Raw genomic sequence first — 16,733 nt, forward strand, 5'->3', positions numbered from 1 at the left:
ACATGCATGCAAGCATGCATATACACACACGTACACATGCACTAACTCACACACACACACACACACCCTAAAACACACACACACACACGGGCCCTAAGGCCTCACAAAACAAACAGGGCTTTAAGCCCCTTGAATTAAACCGGCCCAAGGCCATTTTAAAATAAGGCCCAAAACCTTTAGGGGTTTTAAAAACAAAAGAACAAAATTAAAAAAAACTAAAGGGGGCTGGGGGTTTAACGGGCTTAAAGCCCAAGGGGAAAGGAAAGGGAAGGCCGGCTGGCCTGGTTTTGCCGAGAGAGAGAAGGTCGGAGCTGCTACAGCTCTGGTCACCGGAAAACATGGGTTCTAGACCCTGATCTAGGTATAAACATGAAGAACAAAGAGAGAGAAAGAGGTTTCTACCTTCCAAAAACCATGACTCGGTCGGAGGTGACCGGAAAAAAGCTCCCAAAGTCCACGATTCGCCGGAAAATGGGTGTGCTCACCCACAATGATTTCCAAAGCAAAACCTACGTAAAAATGGAATGTTCAAGCTTCTAAATCACAACCAAGCATTATGCTAGGTACGAGAATGAGGGATTCGAGACTTACCCCAAAGGAAAAGGAAAGAAGTTCGCCGGAGCTTTGCTCCGTCGTCGATCTCAGAGAGAGAGAGTCCTGGACTTATGGCGAGCCTCTCCTAAGGGTGATATGGTCTTCGTGTGTCCAGGGGGAGAGAGATGCGAGAGGTTGAGGGAGAGAGGTTCGGGAGAGTTGAGAAGGACAGAGTACAGAGAGAGACAGGAAGAGGAGAGAAGTCTCGGGGGCCAGAAAGAAAGAAAAGAGAGGGAGATCGAGGAAACATAAAAATAAAACAAGGTGGGCCCCACGGGCTCACCAATTAAGGACTAAACCAATTTTAAAATATAAAAAAAAGGTTGGGGTGTTTCAGAGGGAGAGAGAGCACGGGAGAGAAGAGAGACGAAGGGTTTGTGTGTGTGTGAGTGGTCCACATGGTCACCAACCAAAACCACAAAACAAATTTCTAATTTTGTTCCAAAAATTAAGGAAATTGCAAGTTTGGGCCACCATTTACATGCATAACACACCACAACGCTCACGTCCAAAGGTAAAATAGTCAACTCACATCACCGATAATTTATTTCGGGACAGGCTGTGACATAGGCAGTCTAACATGGGTTAGATGCAGCCCTAAATAATCGAGAAAGAAATCTTTTGGTGAGAAGTTGTTTTAATATAAGAAATTTGGGGATTAAATTGATAATTTAATCGTATGTTTTGATAATTAAAATATGGATATAGTTTTGTGAGGAATTAAGGAATTGAAATAAAGAATCGTGACTAATGGTAGTAAATTAAACAAGAGTTTAAATTGGGCCTATCATCAGAATTATTCCAGAAAATAAGTATTTCGGGGCGGGGCGTTATACCTACGCTCTCTTTTTTGCAGAACTGCTTACTTGTTCCCACACTTTCTAGCCACTTATTATATGTGGGGCAAGTAATCGAGCAATTAGACAGTGTGGTGCTAATGTTTCCGTCTTTCTATGTACTTCAAGATATCCAGACTCAGACGATCATTGAGCGTGGTACTAAGAGGAGGGGTTGTACTATGTTGACAATGTTGCATAAGGCTAGGTTCATCAAGTTCGAATTTGTGATAATGGTAAGGTGAAGACTATTCAATTATGGCACCGTCGCCTATGTCATGCCTCCTTTGGTTACTGATTTGCAAAATTTACTTCCGTCATTATTTAATAATATCCTGAATTCTTCTCTAAAGTGCAATGTATGCACATTAGCTAAAAGTCATCGAGCTTCATATCCTCAGAGTTTTAACAAAAGAACAATTCCTTTTGAGTTGGTTCACTCTGATGTATAGGGGCCATCTCCAGTTACTACTCAGCATGGTGTGTGTTGATTTGTAACATTTGTTGATACTTAATATTCAATACTCGCTGCCTATTTAAGTGTTTTAGTCTGACGACGGTGGTGAGTATCTTAATAAAAAAAATTCACAGAAAAAAAAATCTCCATGACACTACATGCCCTCAGACACCACAACAAAATGGAGTTGTTGAACGGAAAAATCGGCACATACTTGAGATTAACCGTTCCATTCTGATTAGTAGCTGATCATGTTTTGCTCTCCTCCAATCTTCATCTTGAAACACAGGTTCTTGGTTGTGTGGCATACATCCATCTTCACAAAAATCAATAAAGCAAACTTGATCCATGTGCAGTGCAGTGTGTGTTTCTTGGCTTTAGTTCACAACAAAAAAATTTTGATGTTATCATCCATCCACTCAACATACATACATCACTATGGATGTTACATTCTCTAAAGACGAATTATTTTTTCCTCCCCACAATACTCTTCAGGGGGAGACAACCTTAATTGATGATTATGGTGGGTTTGTTGTCATAGAGACGGTGCCACTTGTAGATTCTAGGCGTGACAGCCCCATCCCAAGTGGGCCAAGACCTCAAGGACAAAGTGCAGAGCATGACAGCCCCAGTTCAAGTGGGCCGAGACTTCCAGGAAATAGTGTAGAAACTGGACCGTGTGCAGAAATTGATCAGCTCCCAAGTGGGTGGAGTATTGACCAAGGAGTAGATGCAGACCCTGCTGCTACAAGTGGGTCTCAGAACTGCTTGAATAAATGACAGCCCAAGTGGGCATCATGATGTGGCTAGTGTTCGCAGACCAAGTAGGAGTAATTATGAGAAGATGTATGATGGCCCAAGTGGGCCTAGCTTGCTAAATGATGAGGTGATGGTTAATAATACAAGCCCGAGTGGTGGGCTTCCACAAATACATAACGCCACCAGCGGATTAGAAGCTGAACACGACAACCCCCTCGTACACGAGTCGACCATGATCAAACGAATATTCTTGAGGTAAGTGCTCATTAAGATATTACCAAATCATTTTATGTGTTACCTCCTTGACAAAATTGAGGAAAACCACCAGACATGTATTCTCCAGAGGCGAAGGTGCGATACTCCATTGCAAACTATGTCTCCACTCATCAACTCCCACCAAAATACTGTGCATTTGTTTGTGAGATGAAAACTATAAAAATACCTCCCATAGTGGAAGAAGCATTAAAAAATCTAAAATGGACAGATGCAATGTAAGTTGAGATGGAAGCATTGAAAGATCCGATATGGCATTGCAAACTCCAGTGGGAAAGTATGTAGATTGTGAAAGGCACTATATGATCTGAAACAGTCACCTAGAGCGTGGTGTGGATGGTTCACTTAAGCAATGAAAAAGTATGGGTATCGATTGGGTAACTCAGATCATAAATTGTTCATCAAATGCAAGGATGGCAAAGTAACTTTGCTTATTATATATGTGGATGATATGATTGTCACAAGTGATGATACAATGGAAATTGATCGACTGCAAGAATACTTGTCTTCTGAGTTTGAGATAAAAGACCTTGGGGAACTTAAATACTTCTTAGGGATTGAAGTTGCGAGGTCTCATGAGGGAAAATATTTATCACACTGAAAGTATGTTGTGAGATCCCACATCGCATAAAGGAATGGATCTTGTAAGCTTTATATGTATATTCTCATCTCTACCCAGCACGAGGCCTTTTGGGAGCTCACTAGCTTGGGGTTCCATCGGAACTCCGAAGTTAAGCGAGTAGCGCGCAAGAGCACTCCCATGATGGGTGACCCACTGGGAAGTTCTTGTCTGAGTTCCCAGAAACAAAACTATGAGGGCGTGATCGAGACCCAAAGCGAACAATATCGTGCTACGACGGAGGTCGAGCCCAGGATATGGTGGGGGTCCGGGCCGGGATGTGACATATGTGTTGGATCTTCTATCTGAAACTGGTATGCTAGGGTGTAAACCCGTTGATACACCTATTGTGCAGAATCACCATCTTGCAATCTATCAGGATCAAGTTTTGAAAAATAAGGAGAAGTACCAAAGGTTGGTAGGATGATTGATTTACATGTCACTCACAAGGCCTGATATCGCTTACGCAGTAAGTGTGGTGAGTCAATTCATGCAGGAAACATCCCAGCTGCTTATCTGGAAGGCAGTAGATATCTTGCTGCACCGGATTGTTAGCTCACTCGACAAGTTGGGCTTAGGAGATATCTATGCCCTAACTTGAGGGGGAGTTGGTGTGAGTCAAAGTTTTAGATGGATTATGAATTTATTTGTTTCCTAGTTTGGTTGTAAGTTGTAACTCTCTCTTTAATATTCCTTGTATCACAAGGAAAATAGTTGTGTATATATTTCCTCCATCGGGAGAAGAATAACAAGAACGAACAATAAAACCTTAAATGTTGTAGTTTTATCTGTGTCTTGAATCGAACCCATCACTACAAATACACCGCTAAAGTTATTACTCAATTCCACTTGTAGTCTGCAAGCAATTATAGTTGAAGCTCAATGCTCAGCATCACCAAAACTGCCTTGGTCTTTCATTCTTTTTTCCTATAGTCAGACGATGATTTGAGATTTTGATTCCTGAAAGGACAAGGTATGATTTCAAGGATCCGAAGACCATAAGCTATTAGGATTGGCAAAACAGAACCCGCCAAGATCCACATCAAAGAACCAGGACCAAATGAAATGCAAACAACACATCCGCTACGGAATCTAAAGCATATCCAGAAAAAAGCAACAGGGGTTGTTGTTCAGCTAAGCAGTCGACGTATTTATAGTTCCCCTTTCGTATTTTGGTTAGGATTGGGTCTATTCTCACTGCACTCATATGGAACTGGAAGAGAATGGAATGGTATACATAAACTATATCTTGCCAGAAAGTTTGACATACTACATGTCAGAGTCTGACAAGTGAAATCTCTCTCTCTCTCTCTCTCTCTCTCTCTCTCTCTCTCTCTCTCTCTATACATATATACATAATATATATATATACATGTACATGCAGGAAACAATTCTCTGGAAGGCAGTATGATCTGCTTTGTCGCCAGATTGTTGGAACCTGTATTTAGATGGATTTGTGTTCTATGTATGATTCAGATTGAAACTCTGACAACAGAATATTTTATACTCTTTTCTCAGAGATTATGACCCGTTTGCCCGTTTATATATATAAGTTGATTAGAGTGGATCTTGGTTGCACAAGGTTTTGCTTTGTTTGGTTTTCTGTTTTCTTTTTTATTTGGTATGTTAAGGCTCAAGTATTTAGCTAAAACTGACAACGTATTTTCATGAGAACCTACTGTTATGATATACAATTTGACTTGAAAGGAATCATATTAAGTTTATTCTGCATCTCAAATCACATCCTTCAGGACAACTTTCCTTTCCTTTATTAAATTAACGTTGCAACTATTCGACATCTCACTGAGATCTGCTTCACAGTTTGAGTTGTGATTGTTTCTTATGCTGCTTTCTTGTGCCGATTCAGACGAAGCAAGCTATTGAGCAAGTAAATTTGAGGGAAAATGATTTTAAAGTCAGTTGTTTTGCTAATAATAATAGATAGATATCTTTGCGGATGTATACATGCCTGTGCGGGTGCTTTCAATCAGATGCAGATAGTATATATATCATGATTACTTTATGTTCTGCTAGTGTGTCTGTCCTCGGCTTTACTGTCCCGAATATGGAGTTTTTGATGGATTTTGAAATGAGTGAATTAATTCTTCATTTTTCTTCTCACGACGGGTGATTCCAGCCAGTGCTAAGGGTAATGGATGTAAAGAGCCTCGAAGAAGAATACAATGCTCTTCTATAAAGCTGGGGAAAGTGAGTAGTCGAAGATTCTGCAGGACCAAATTGAGTAATTGAGGGTAAACTGTTTATCAGGCTTTTGTAGGAAGACCTAGGTGCCGTCTCCATTCTGGTCCATAACAGCCCATGGCTATTACAGATAGCCTCTGCCTGCTGCCAGGACCAATAGTAGGACAGACATTGCTATTGGACGGGGACATTGTAGTTATGGCTTCAATTAGTTTCCCTTTGTCTAGTTGCTGCAGTATGCTTCAAGTCTCCTTGTACAGAGAATCTCAAAGAAAGATCTTCCACATCTTTTAGAGTCACTCAATGGTTCTTCAGGAATTGGCATGATCTGAAGGCGGGTAGTGGGATGACGGATTCGGGAATGTGGAACATGGGAGAGGTGGTTCGGCAGTGTTCAGGCCACGAAAAGCGGTGGATGTACTTTAGGCCGTTCTTTCTGCCTTCGAGGCAGGGGTTTTGTTTTCCTCCGACAAACTGCACGAGAGAGTCGACTGACTGATTCTTGCCGGAATTGGCTTGGAGGATGAAAATTCAAAATCTGAGGATACTCCATGTCCATGCTAAATAGTGATTTTACCACTCAATATATGCAGCTGCAATAGATGAACAATTTGAAGCCAGCGGCAGCAATTACAGACCAAAATAAATAAATTAAAGGATAAGAATTTCCCTTTTTAATCTCAATCCGAAAGGGATCATCCACTCGAAACAAACACAAGAAAACAAAACAAAATTCTCAAAAAGTGACATTCAAAACAAAAGAGCTTGTGAATACGAATAATGGAGGCTCAAATACTTATAAACATTAACATCCAACAAACTGAATTCAGTACATTGCAATAATAGCACCGGATAACAACAATTACAACACCATTGTTCCTTAATAACATCTCAAACAAATTCTCCCAAAGCAATAATCATTACACGATGAAGATAAAATCCATAAAATTCCTCGAACCTATGTGAACATCTCCGAATTCTTCAAACCACAGATAAAGCTTGAGTGCAGCGCTCAGTATGATTACCTCCTTGATCGTGGCAGAGAACTCTTGAGTACAGCTCTTGTTACCATTTCCACATCAGCGACATCAGGGTGCGCTGTTTTTGGATCACCATGGCAACACGTACAGACTATTGCAGCATCTGGGCCAACAGTTACATCTGGTGAGCAATATCTCCCGTACGGGCAAAGTGGTGCACTGTGATCATTCTTCATACAAATGCGACAGTACCTGAACTTTGGGGTTTGTATAGCTATGGACCAAACCAAAAGAAGATATCAATGCCGGTGACCACACAATGCACATTGAATGACCAATAACTACAAATTGTCTCTATTTTAACATAGAAAAGTATTGAATGAACAAGATATAAATAGCAAGAGTCTTAAGAACACAATGAGCATAAAGAAAAATCAATCATCATGAACCCCATTGATTCATTTCATAGAAGATAACTCAGTTTCCAAGTATTCTATTTTTTTCGTATTTCTGATCTCAAGTCCATCAAACAAAGAAATTTACGTCAAATTAGCCACACCAGGACAACGTATCTGCTTTTTTTTTTTTTCCTTTTGTGAATTGTTGATGAAACATATAAATTAACATGGAAGCTAGCTGCAGCCAATGGCGGATCTACAGAGGGACCTGGGAGGTCCCAGGACCCCTCGGCGATCCTAAATTGCTGCTAGAAATTTTCCGGAGGACCCCTCGTACTCGACATGAGGTCTGTGCTGCGGGTTGGAGTTGCAGGTTCTAATGGAGAAGAAGACAGCGGGGAGGGGAAGAAGAAAGAAAACAGGGCCTTTTAACAATTGGTCCAAACCGGCATAGTTTTGGCCAATTGTTTTAATTTAAAAAAAAAATCAATGAGACAAACTCTGCCGTTTGTCCATGATGTTCCATATTCTTTTACAGCCTAGCCCCACATGGGCCACATCTTTCCCGAGAGTCCCTCCCGTTTCCTTTCCCCACTCCTCTGCTTTTTCCCCCTAATCCCCATCTTTCTTATATTCACCCAAAACCCAATTTCTAATCCCACCCAATTCCATATTATAATTACATTACTCCAATATCATACATCCACTTGTTTCAATTCTCCAAGCCACCACTATTTGGTTCAAAGTTCAAGTATGTTTTTGGGTATTCTAATCTAATCTCAATTAAATTATATTAGATATTGGTAGAGATTTTTAGTCTATTATTGATATGGTTGTTGATATGTTTTATGTTTGTATACTCATTTTATCATTGCAATTTAGATGGAATTTTTGTTTATTGGTTGATTGGTATATATTTTGTGTTTTTGGTTAAATGTGTAGTTTAGAAATGAGAAATATGGAAAGATTTTTCAAGCCAAAGCAAATAGCACCATCTAATTTTTGAATGAAGTGTATTATATTTAACTTTCCAATGTTATTTTTATCTATAAATTTTTTTACCTTTATTATTGGGACCCGCTGAATTTAAAATCCTGGATCCGCCACTGGCTGCAGCACAGCAGCAGACTGATGGAATTGCAAATATATAACTTGAAAAACTGATCAAATTGATCCAAAAACTTTGGCACGATATTTCCTCAAAACATTAGTAATAAATCATTAGTCCTCTCAACCTATAGCTATATGAAACAATAACAACCCACAGGAAAACCTAAACCTAAATGGAGGGACTGGAGTACCGGTGACGGGGGTTGAAGGAGCATCTCAATACAGTAATAGTAGGAACAGCTGGATTTATATATATATATATATCTATATAACAGTCAATAAATTACACAAATTTTCAGCATAAACTTACGATATCAAACGAAATTCTAATACATAAACCAAAAGTAAATAATTTCAATTTAAAATCTCAGAAATTTAGGTATGAAATTAAATTCTGGAACAAAAAGAAAGAAAAAAATAACGCAATTCCTGCATACCATAATCAAAAGCAAACTTCTTTGGTCCCTGTGCCTCAGCCACCTTTTGTTGTTGTGCCTCAGCCGCCTTCGATCCTTGTGCCTCTGCCGCCTTTGATTCTTCTGCCTCTGCAAGCCGTGATTGTTTAGTAGGCCGCATCGGTTATTCATCAGGCCGAATCCGGACGGATTCTGATTTCAAGGGCCCCATGGCTGTGTCTGTGAATTCGAGAGAGAGATCGCGCAACGGTTTTGCTCTTGCGGTGAGAGAGAGAGGAGGCGTTTTTAATTTAATTTTTTTTTTTGTCAGAGGGCGTTTAATACAAAGTTTCCTCTCCTCCCTCACATCGTCCTTGTCTTCTGTACTTTACCGAAAGGGCAAAACCAATTGTTGTAAAATTCCGAAACTACCACTATTTACACTAAAATAATTAGCCATTTAGTTTGGGGTAGGGTGCAACTCGGGCGGGTTGGAAGGTCAACTTAATCTTAACCCAACTTTTACAACTTGAATTCTGGTTCGGATTAGGTTGCATTTTGGTTCATTTGAGGTCAAGTTTACTTGGCTTGGGTTCGGGTTGCCTAACTTTTTTAAGTTTAATTTTGTAACAACTTAGTTTCCAAGAATTCCTATAAAAATTAAGCCAAGTAGCATCAAAACTAGCTAACTTTATTTTCATAAATCAATCTACTATAAAGTTTTAGGATTTAAAAACTACGAATATGGGCTACAATTTGGTTAGATTGGGTTTGGTTAGTCAGATTGGGTTTGGTTAGTCAGGTTGGGTTGGGTTGGGGATGGGCAGGCAAATGATCAACCCAATCAATGAACGAGTCAAAATTGGGTTGGGTTCGGACGGATTATAATTAAAAAAACCAACTTTTTCGGGTTTAAAGGCGGGTTGGACATGGGCGGGTTCGGATTGGCCCAATCCAAATTGCACTCCTAGTTTAGGGTAATGCTAGGAAGACTAAATTTGTAAATAAAAATTAAAGGATATATAAGTTGATGATTGGTTTATTATTAAATGTCATACATGTGCTCATTTCTATTAATGACACGTCATTTAGTTTACAAATTTTGTCTCTAAATTAAGTTTCCCTAATATTACCCTTTAGATTGGGCTACTTTTTGGTTGGATAAAAGATTTTCATTTCTTTTGTAAGCATCTAGTTAGGCCCAATACAGTTGCGCCCGTTATTTCGAGACAGCAAAATAACACAAAGCTGCTTTAAAAAATATAACGTAAAATTCCAACCAAAAAAAAAGCGACATGAAACTGGTTATGAACTTGGCATGTGTGTGCATAGGGAGTGTTAAGGAGGAGAGAAAGGTGCAGTCGCATAAAGTCCTAAATTTGAAGGGGCCCCTAAATTTTTGTCATCTAACATCATGTAATAATATTCTATATTAAAAAAAATGCTTTTGTTAGCACTTTAAAACTACATTGTACACTCCTTATCAAAGATTTTTTTTTCTTTCTAAATATAAAAACTTAGAGTAAAACGAGATATTTTGGGTGTCTAATAACACCCTAAAAACGAAAATTTCTTAATTTTATTATACAACAACGTTATATATTCTTTAAAGTTAGAGGTTTGAAGTTTTTCTTTTATTCATGTTTGGTTGTTTAAGATGACACTACTTTTGATTATTTAGTGAAGGTTATGTTTGTATATTTTTTTACTTATCATTAAGGACACTTGTAAACATGCAATCAGTGAGTGCTAAAGTTTTTTTTTTTTTGTTTTTATTTTATTTTTTGAACAAACGATATTATCTACACTAATGGGGTGAGGGAGTGGACTTAAGCCTCACAATGGGCTAACCATAATGTAGTTCAAATTCACCTTGGACGATAATTGAACCTAAGACCTCTCACTTCCAAGTAAAAAGGAATATCACTAGACCGTAGTACTAAGTGACTTTGTTTTTACTTAAGTGAAGGTTTTTTAGAATCAATACATTGTCATACTTAAAAAAATAAAAAAATAAATAAATAAATAAACTTAAAATGATTTTAAGAAAGGCCTCTTTTACAAATTTCGCATAGGTTCCCCAAAATCTAAAAGACGGCTCTTTATGACTCGTTGTAAACTAATGGTAAATCTCACTAACACTCATCGTGTAACGACCCGTCCCTAAAAATTATGATTTTTATAATTTTAATAAGTAAATTTACGAAAATGCCCTTTGAGGCAAAGTGTTGACTTTTGTTGAATGTTGTGTAGTGTCACGTAAGGTTCGTTTTCTTGGCTTATTCTCGTAGTACACGTCGCTACGGACGCGTAAGCGCAAACAGACGTTATTTGGAGTTATAACGAAGGAGATATTAACGTTTAAAGTTGGGGTATTTTAGTAAATTAGTTATTTCCTAGAAAGCTTCATATGTTTAGAGCAAAATCTAATTGAGCCACGTGTGTGGCCCAGATTAAAGGAAAGAAAAGTGGGAGGTGGAGATGAAAAATAAAGGAGAGATAGGGAGGGAAGTCGGCCAATGAGGGAGAGAGAGTGAGGGAAGTGACCAATGAGAGACAAGAGGAAGGAAAGAAAGGAGAGAAGAAGAAAAAGAAGAAAAGGGGAGCCGACCCGCAAAACCTGTCGGACTCGACCCATTTAACCTTGTTCCGAGGCTTTTCCGTCGATTTTCCGACCAATCAAACCACCAAACCACTTGGAAAACACTCTAAGACCTTCCCTATTTCCATTCCACCCCAAATTTGATTGAATCTAACCTTAAAAATAGTAAAACCCGCAACGTGGGTGCGACGGGATCGTGTGTAAATTCCTCAAATCCTGAAATGTTTTCATCCAATTACCACCAATAATAAGCTCCCTTCAACCCCAAGAACAAAGCCCAAGCACGTGACCAGTGGGCCGCCAATGCTATTTTACGCCAAATCGATATATTGATTATTGTGAACCTAGTTTCATTATGACGCATCACTTAATTATTATAGCAATCGACGATCCGATCGTTGGATCGTCACCAAACTTTAACACATTATAGTATGTAATATTTGAGGACCATAGGAACTTATGGATTGGGAATCCGATGTATGGATCTTCCCGAATTGGATTTGTAAGTTCATAAAATAAAACGTTAACCGCCATTTAGTTTTGGCAATTGACGGAGATCCAACCGTTGGATCGTAATGAAACTTTAGTATGATGTTTTAGAAGCTTAATGTGGATATTTGGAAGTTATGGATAGGAAATTTGCAATGCGGATCTTCTGGATCGAGTTACATAGGGTTGTAGACCCTACCGTCGATCTTTGACCGACAGTTGACTATTGTTTAATGGGTCTCAAATCATTCTAGAACGTCCTTGGAGATGTGTTTTATGTAAGTTACGTGTTCTATTGATAAGGCTTCTGAGATGTGGTTTGATAATTGTTCTAGGCGCCGATCGTTCGTGACGCCTCGATATTTGTGATAGGGAGTGGTAGCATGGACTCCAAGTGAGTGGGCTTTTGTTTTCTATATATATATATGCACTTAACGATTTCCAGAAATTATTTTTAAATGAATCTACGATTTAAATGTCATGTCAATGATACATTATATTTTAGTATTTGCATTAGGATAGTTTTGCTTACTATTGAATGATGATGCGGAGGCCCAGATAAGCTTCAGATGAGTATATTATGATAATGGTGGTTGCATTGTGTATGGTTATATGTAGATGCATTTAAAGCTCATTATCCTGCACCCCGGTGGTAGTGCTCCCGACCGTGGTCAAGGCACAATCCTTCACGTGATGTTCACCTCTCACACCGCACGCTCACCTTGGATCCAAGTTTGGTGCACTCCATTGTATAATATACACTCCTCTTCAAGGACAACATTGCAAGCATCAATTATTTTGGATGATTATCTTTTCACATAAGAAGAAGAAGAAAATTTTGATTAGCATTAAAAAAATAAAGGCATAAAGGCCACAAAAGAGCATGTGCAATTCACTATCCATGAGCTATCTATTTTTTCTCTCTTCCCGTACCTCTATCTCTAAATTTTTCTTCAAAAGTATTGGGTTAACACTAGGGTGGAAAAAAAATACCAAATATCCCAAACCAAACCGAAAAATTCTTGAAACCAAACCGAAAATCCTCAAACATTCGGTACCAAATACTGAACTGAACCAAAATTTTCGGTATGGGAATCAGTCTCAAGTTTTTTATTTTTCGGTAATCCCGAATCAAACCAAAATAAAAATAAAAATTATTTAATTTTTAAATATATATTTGAAATTGTAATGGTGGTCAAATTTCGTTGAGATTTAATCTTAACTGTTGAATAGAAATCAAACACTGAGTACACACTCTGTCTTTGTCACTCGACACTTAGTCACTCTCTCGCGGCTCGCCTCAAACTGAAACCCTCACCTCACCAGAAAACGTCTCACCGATTTGTCTTTCCGTTTCGAATCTGCCCACACAAGTGACTCACCTGAGACACATCTCTCTCGGCTATCACCTCTCTCTCTACTTCTCATCCCTCAGTGGAGGAGCCTTCCTTCACGAATCACGGCCATTGGCGCCGCTCTCCTTCTTAGTCTCTCGATTCCACTCATCCAGTGCACTGATTCTCCCCCAAATCAGGTAAATTTTGGAATTCAAGAATAAGGTTTGTGAAATTTAGCACTTGGAAGATAAAGTATATTGCATACTGAGGGTTTAGGGGTTGAATTGGTGGTTGGAATTCAAGATTATGGTTTCTCTTCTGTCACAGAATCACAATTGAAGCATAAATTTGTTACAGGTTGATAATTCATAGTTGTAGCAATAATTGCAACTACTGAAATGAATTTTGAGAGTTAGTGTCAATTGATGAATGAAGTTTAGAATTAACCGTGGGATTTTTATTCCGGCTATGTCTGAGGTTTTTGTTCCGGCTATGATTCTGATGAATTTGGCACTACAAACTGTCACATCCCGGCCCGGGGCGGACCACATCTTGGGCCCGCTCCACCACCATAGCACGATATTATCTGCTTTGGGCCCCAACTACGCCCTCACGGTTTTGTTTCTGGGAACTCACGAGCAACTTCCCAGTGGGTCACCCATCCTGGGAGTGCTCTGGCCTCCTTCTCACTTAACTTCGGAGTTCCTACGGAACCCGAAGCCAGTGAGCTCCCAAAAGGCCTCGTGCTAGGGAGGGATGGGAATACACATTTAAGGATCACTCCCCTGGGCGATGTGGGACGTCACAATCCACCCCCCTTAGGGGCCCGACGTCCTCGTCGGCACACTCGCGGCCAGGGTTAGGCTCTGATACCAAATTGTCACATCCCGGCCCGGGACGGACCACATCTTGGGCCCGCTCCACCACCATAGCACAATATTGTCCGCTTTGGGCCCCGACTACGCCCTCACGGTTTTGTTTCTAAGAACTCACGAGCAACTTCACAGTGGGTCACCCATCCTGGGAGTGCTCTGGCCTCCTTCTCACTTAACTTCGGAATTCCTACGGAACCCGAAGCCAGTGAGCTCCCAAAAGGCCTCGTGCTAGGTAGGGATGGGAATACACATTTAAGGATCACTCCCCTGGGCGATGTGGGATGTCACACAAACACTGTCCTAATTTTGGGCAATTACATATTCATAGCAACCGATTCTAGGTTAACTTCTATGGATATGGTAACCATAACTAAGTTATGCTCTCTGTTTGATCTGGTTATTGGGTTTTTAATTAAATTTTAATTTGTAATTAATACTTAATATTGATTTGTTTAGAGAACAAGTACTTCTTGAAGATTCATAAATATGCTCCAAACCTGTTTGGTACAATGTGTGGTAGTAAGTTTGTTTTTAGAGGGTTGAAGAAGCACTTGAAGAAATATGTTGCTAAACGCAGAGCTGAAAATCAAATTTTTGATGTGTATGAAGTTGCTCAAGTGGCACGTTCAAATTTGTTGCTGAATCAAATGGAACAAGCCCTAAAAAGTTGGGAGTCACATCCTAACCGTACTGATGTTGATACTATGAAGTTCAGATATAAGTATTCGAATTCGTGTTGCTTTATTTGTGGATTTGACAAATCGTTATGTTTTGTTTTATTGATTCATTTATTAATCTTAAACTTTCATGACTCTTTGTTCACGGTTTCTAGGTTCCAAAAGCTTACAGTATGAATCTAAGAATTTCATAAGTGTTCGATGTTTCCATGGCTTATGAACATCGTATTTGTGGCTTTCTTGGTTCTGGCTCTACTTTAGCTCAAGATTTTATTGTAAAATCTCAAAAAAAATTGTTGCAAGTGTTTTTCTTAGTTTTATAAGTAATTTTTGTTTTTCTTTTGTGAAAATATTTGGAATTTTCTTAGCTTTTATTGAGTATAGTTTTATTATTATCTCATGGTTAAGCAGATTAACATGTTTGAAATGAGTGGGGGATTGAAAGCTTTGATGATTTTTCTGTCTTACTAAGAGTTTTAGTTTCTGCAAACATCGGTGACCGTTTCACTGGTGGTGACTTATTTGGTTAGTTGTTACTTTTGTTTTTATTGTAATCTTTTTAAATTTATTTTTTACTTAATATGATTTTATATATTTTTTCAGTGCAAAGGATATATGCTCGTGAGCCTTGTTTGACATATAATTGTAGTGCTGCCCGGGTATATCTAGAGATGTTTGACACTCATGAACCAGAAAAAGGTGTCATTCTCTTGGTATTTCTTCCTGTTTCAACTGATAAAGTTATGTCTGATGATATTGGTTATTTTGAACAATTCGGACTTGTGGGGACTACTCTCATAGATTGGGTGAGTTTAATGGTCATTTTATGCATCATATATTGTTTGCTAAAGAGATGGATCCTTCTAAAGGAGACCTAGATAAGTGGCAACCCAAAAAAGCTTTTCTTTCCGTTGCTTCGTTCAAGAAGAATTCGGTAAACTTCAAGAGGATTTGCAAATTTAGCTTCACCATCTCCTTTAGAAGGATCCATCTCTTTAGCAAACAGTATACGATGCATAAAATGACCATTAATCTCACCCAATCTATGAGAGTAGTCCCCACAAGTCCGAATTGTTCAAAATAACCAGTAACAATATCACCAGACAATTTTATCAGAATGTTCTTTTTAAAATAACTTTATCAGTTGAAACAAGAAGAAATACCAAGAGAATGACACCTTTTTCTGGTTCAACAGTGTCAAACATCTCCAAATATACCTGGGCAGCATTGCAATTATATGTCAAACAAGGCTCACGAGCAGATATCCTTTGCACTGAAAAAATATATAAAATCAAATTAAGTAAAAAATAAATTTAAAAAGATTACAATAAAAACAAAAGTAACAACTAACCAAATAAGTCACCACCAGTGAAACGGTAATCGATGTTTGCAGAAACTAAAGCTCTTAGTAAGTTAGTTTTAGAAAAATCATCAAAGCTTTCAATCCCACCACTCATTTCAAACTTGTTAATCTGATCAACCCTAAGATAATAATAAAACTATACTCAATAAAAGCTAAGAAAAATCCAAATATTTTCACAAAAGAAAAACAAAAATTACTTATAAAACTAAGAAAAACACTTGCAACAAATTTTTTTGAGATCTTGAGCTAAAGTAGAGCCAGAACCAAGAAAGCCACAATTACGATGTTCAGAAGCCATGGAAACATCCAACACTTATGGAATTCTTAGATTCACACTATAAGCTTTTGGAACCTAGAAACCGTGAACTAAGAGTCATGAAACTTTAAGATTAATAAATAAACAAACAAATCAATAAAACAAAACATACCGATTTGTCAAATCCACAAATAAAGCAACACGAATTCGAATACTTATATCTGAACTTCATAGTATCAACATCACTACAGTTAGGATTTGACTCCAACTTTTTAGGGATTGTTCCATTTGATTCAGCAAATTTAAACGTGCCACTTGAGCAACTTCATACACATCAAAAATTCGATTTTCAGCTCTGCGTTTAGCAACATATTTCTTCAAGTGCTTCTTCAACCCTCAAAAAACATACTTACTACCACACATTATACCAAACAGGTTTGGAGCATATTTATGAATCTTCAAGAAGTACTCGTTCTCTAAACAAATCAATATTAAGTATTAATTACAAATA

At 38.5% G+C, this 16,733-nt stretch overlaps 1 long non-coding RNA gene across 1 annotated transcript; it reads right to left on the reverse strand.

Moving 5' to 3' along the window:
• Nucleotides 1-6,512: 6,512 nt before the first annotated feature.
• On the reverse strand, nt 6,513-8,986 carry LOC103421993 (uncharacterized). The gene is made up of 2 exons (XR_011572569.1): nt 8,666-8,986; nt 6,513-6,994 (listed from the first exon to the last, which is right to left on the reverse strand). It is a non-coding gene; the product is annotated as an uncharacterized lncRNA (long non-coding RNA).
• Nucleotides 8,987-16,733: the final 7,747 nt, after the last annotated feature.

The sequence above is a fragment of the Malus domestica genome, chromosome 10 (genome assembly GCF_042453785.1).
Source record: "Malus domestica chromosome 10, GDT2T_hap1".
Classification (NCBI taxonomy): domain Eukaryota; kingdom Viridiplantae; phylum Streptophyta; class Magnoliopsida; order Rosales; family Rosaceae; genus Malus; species Malus domestica.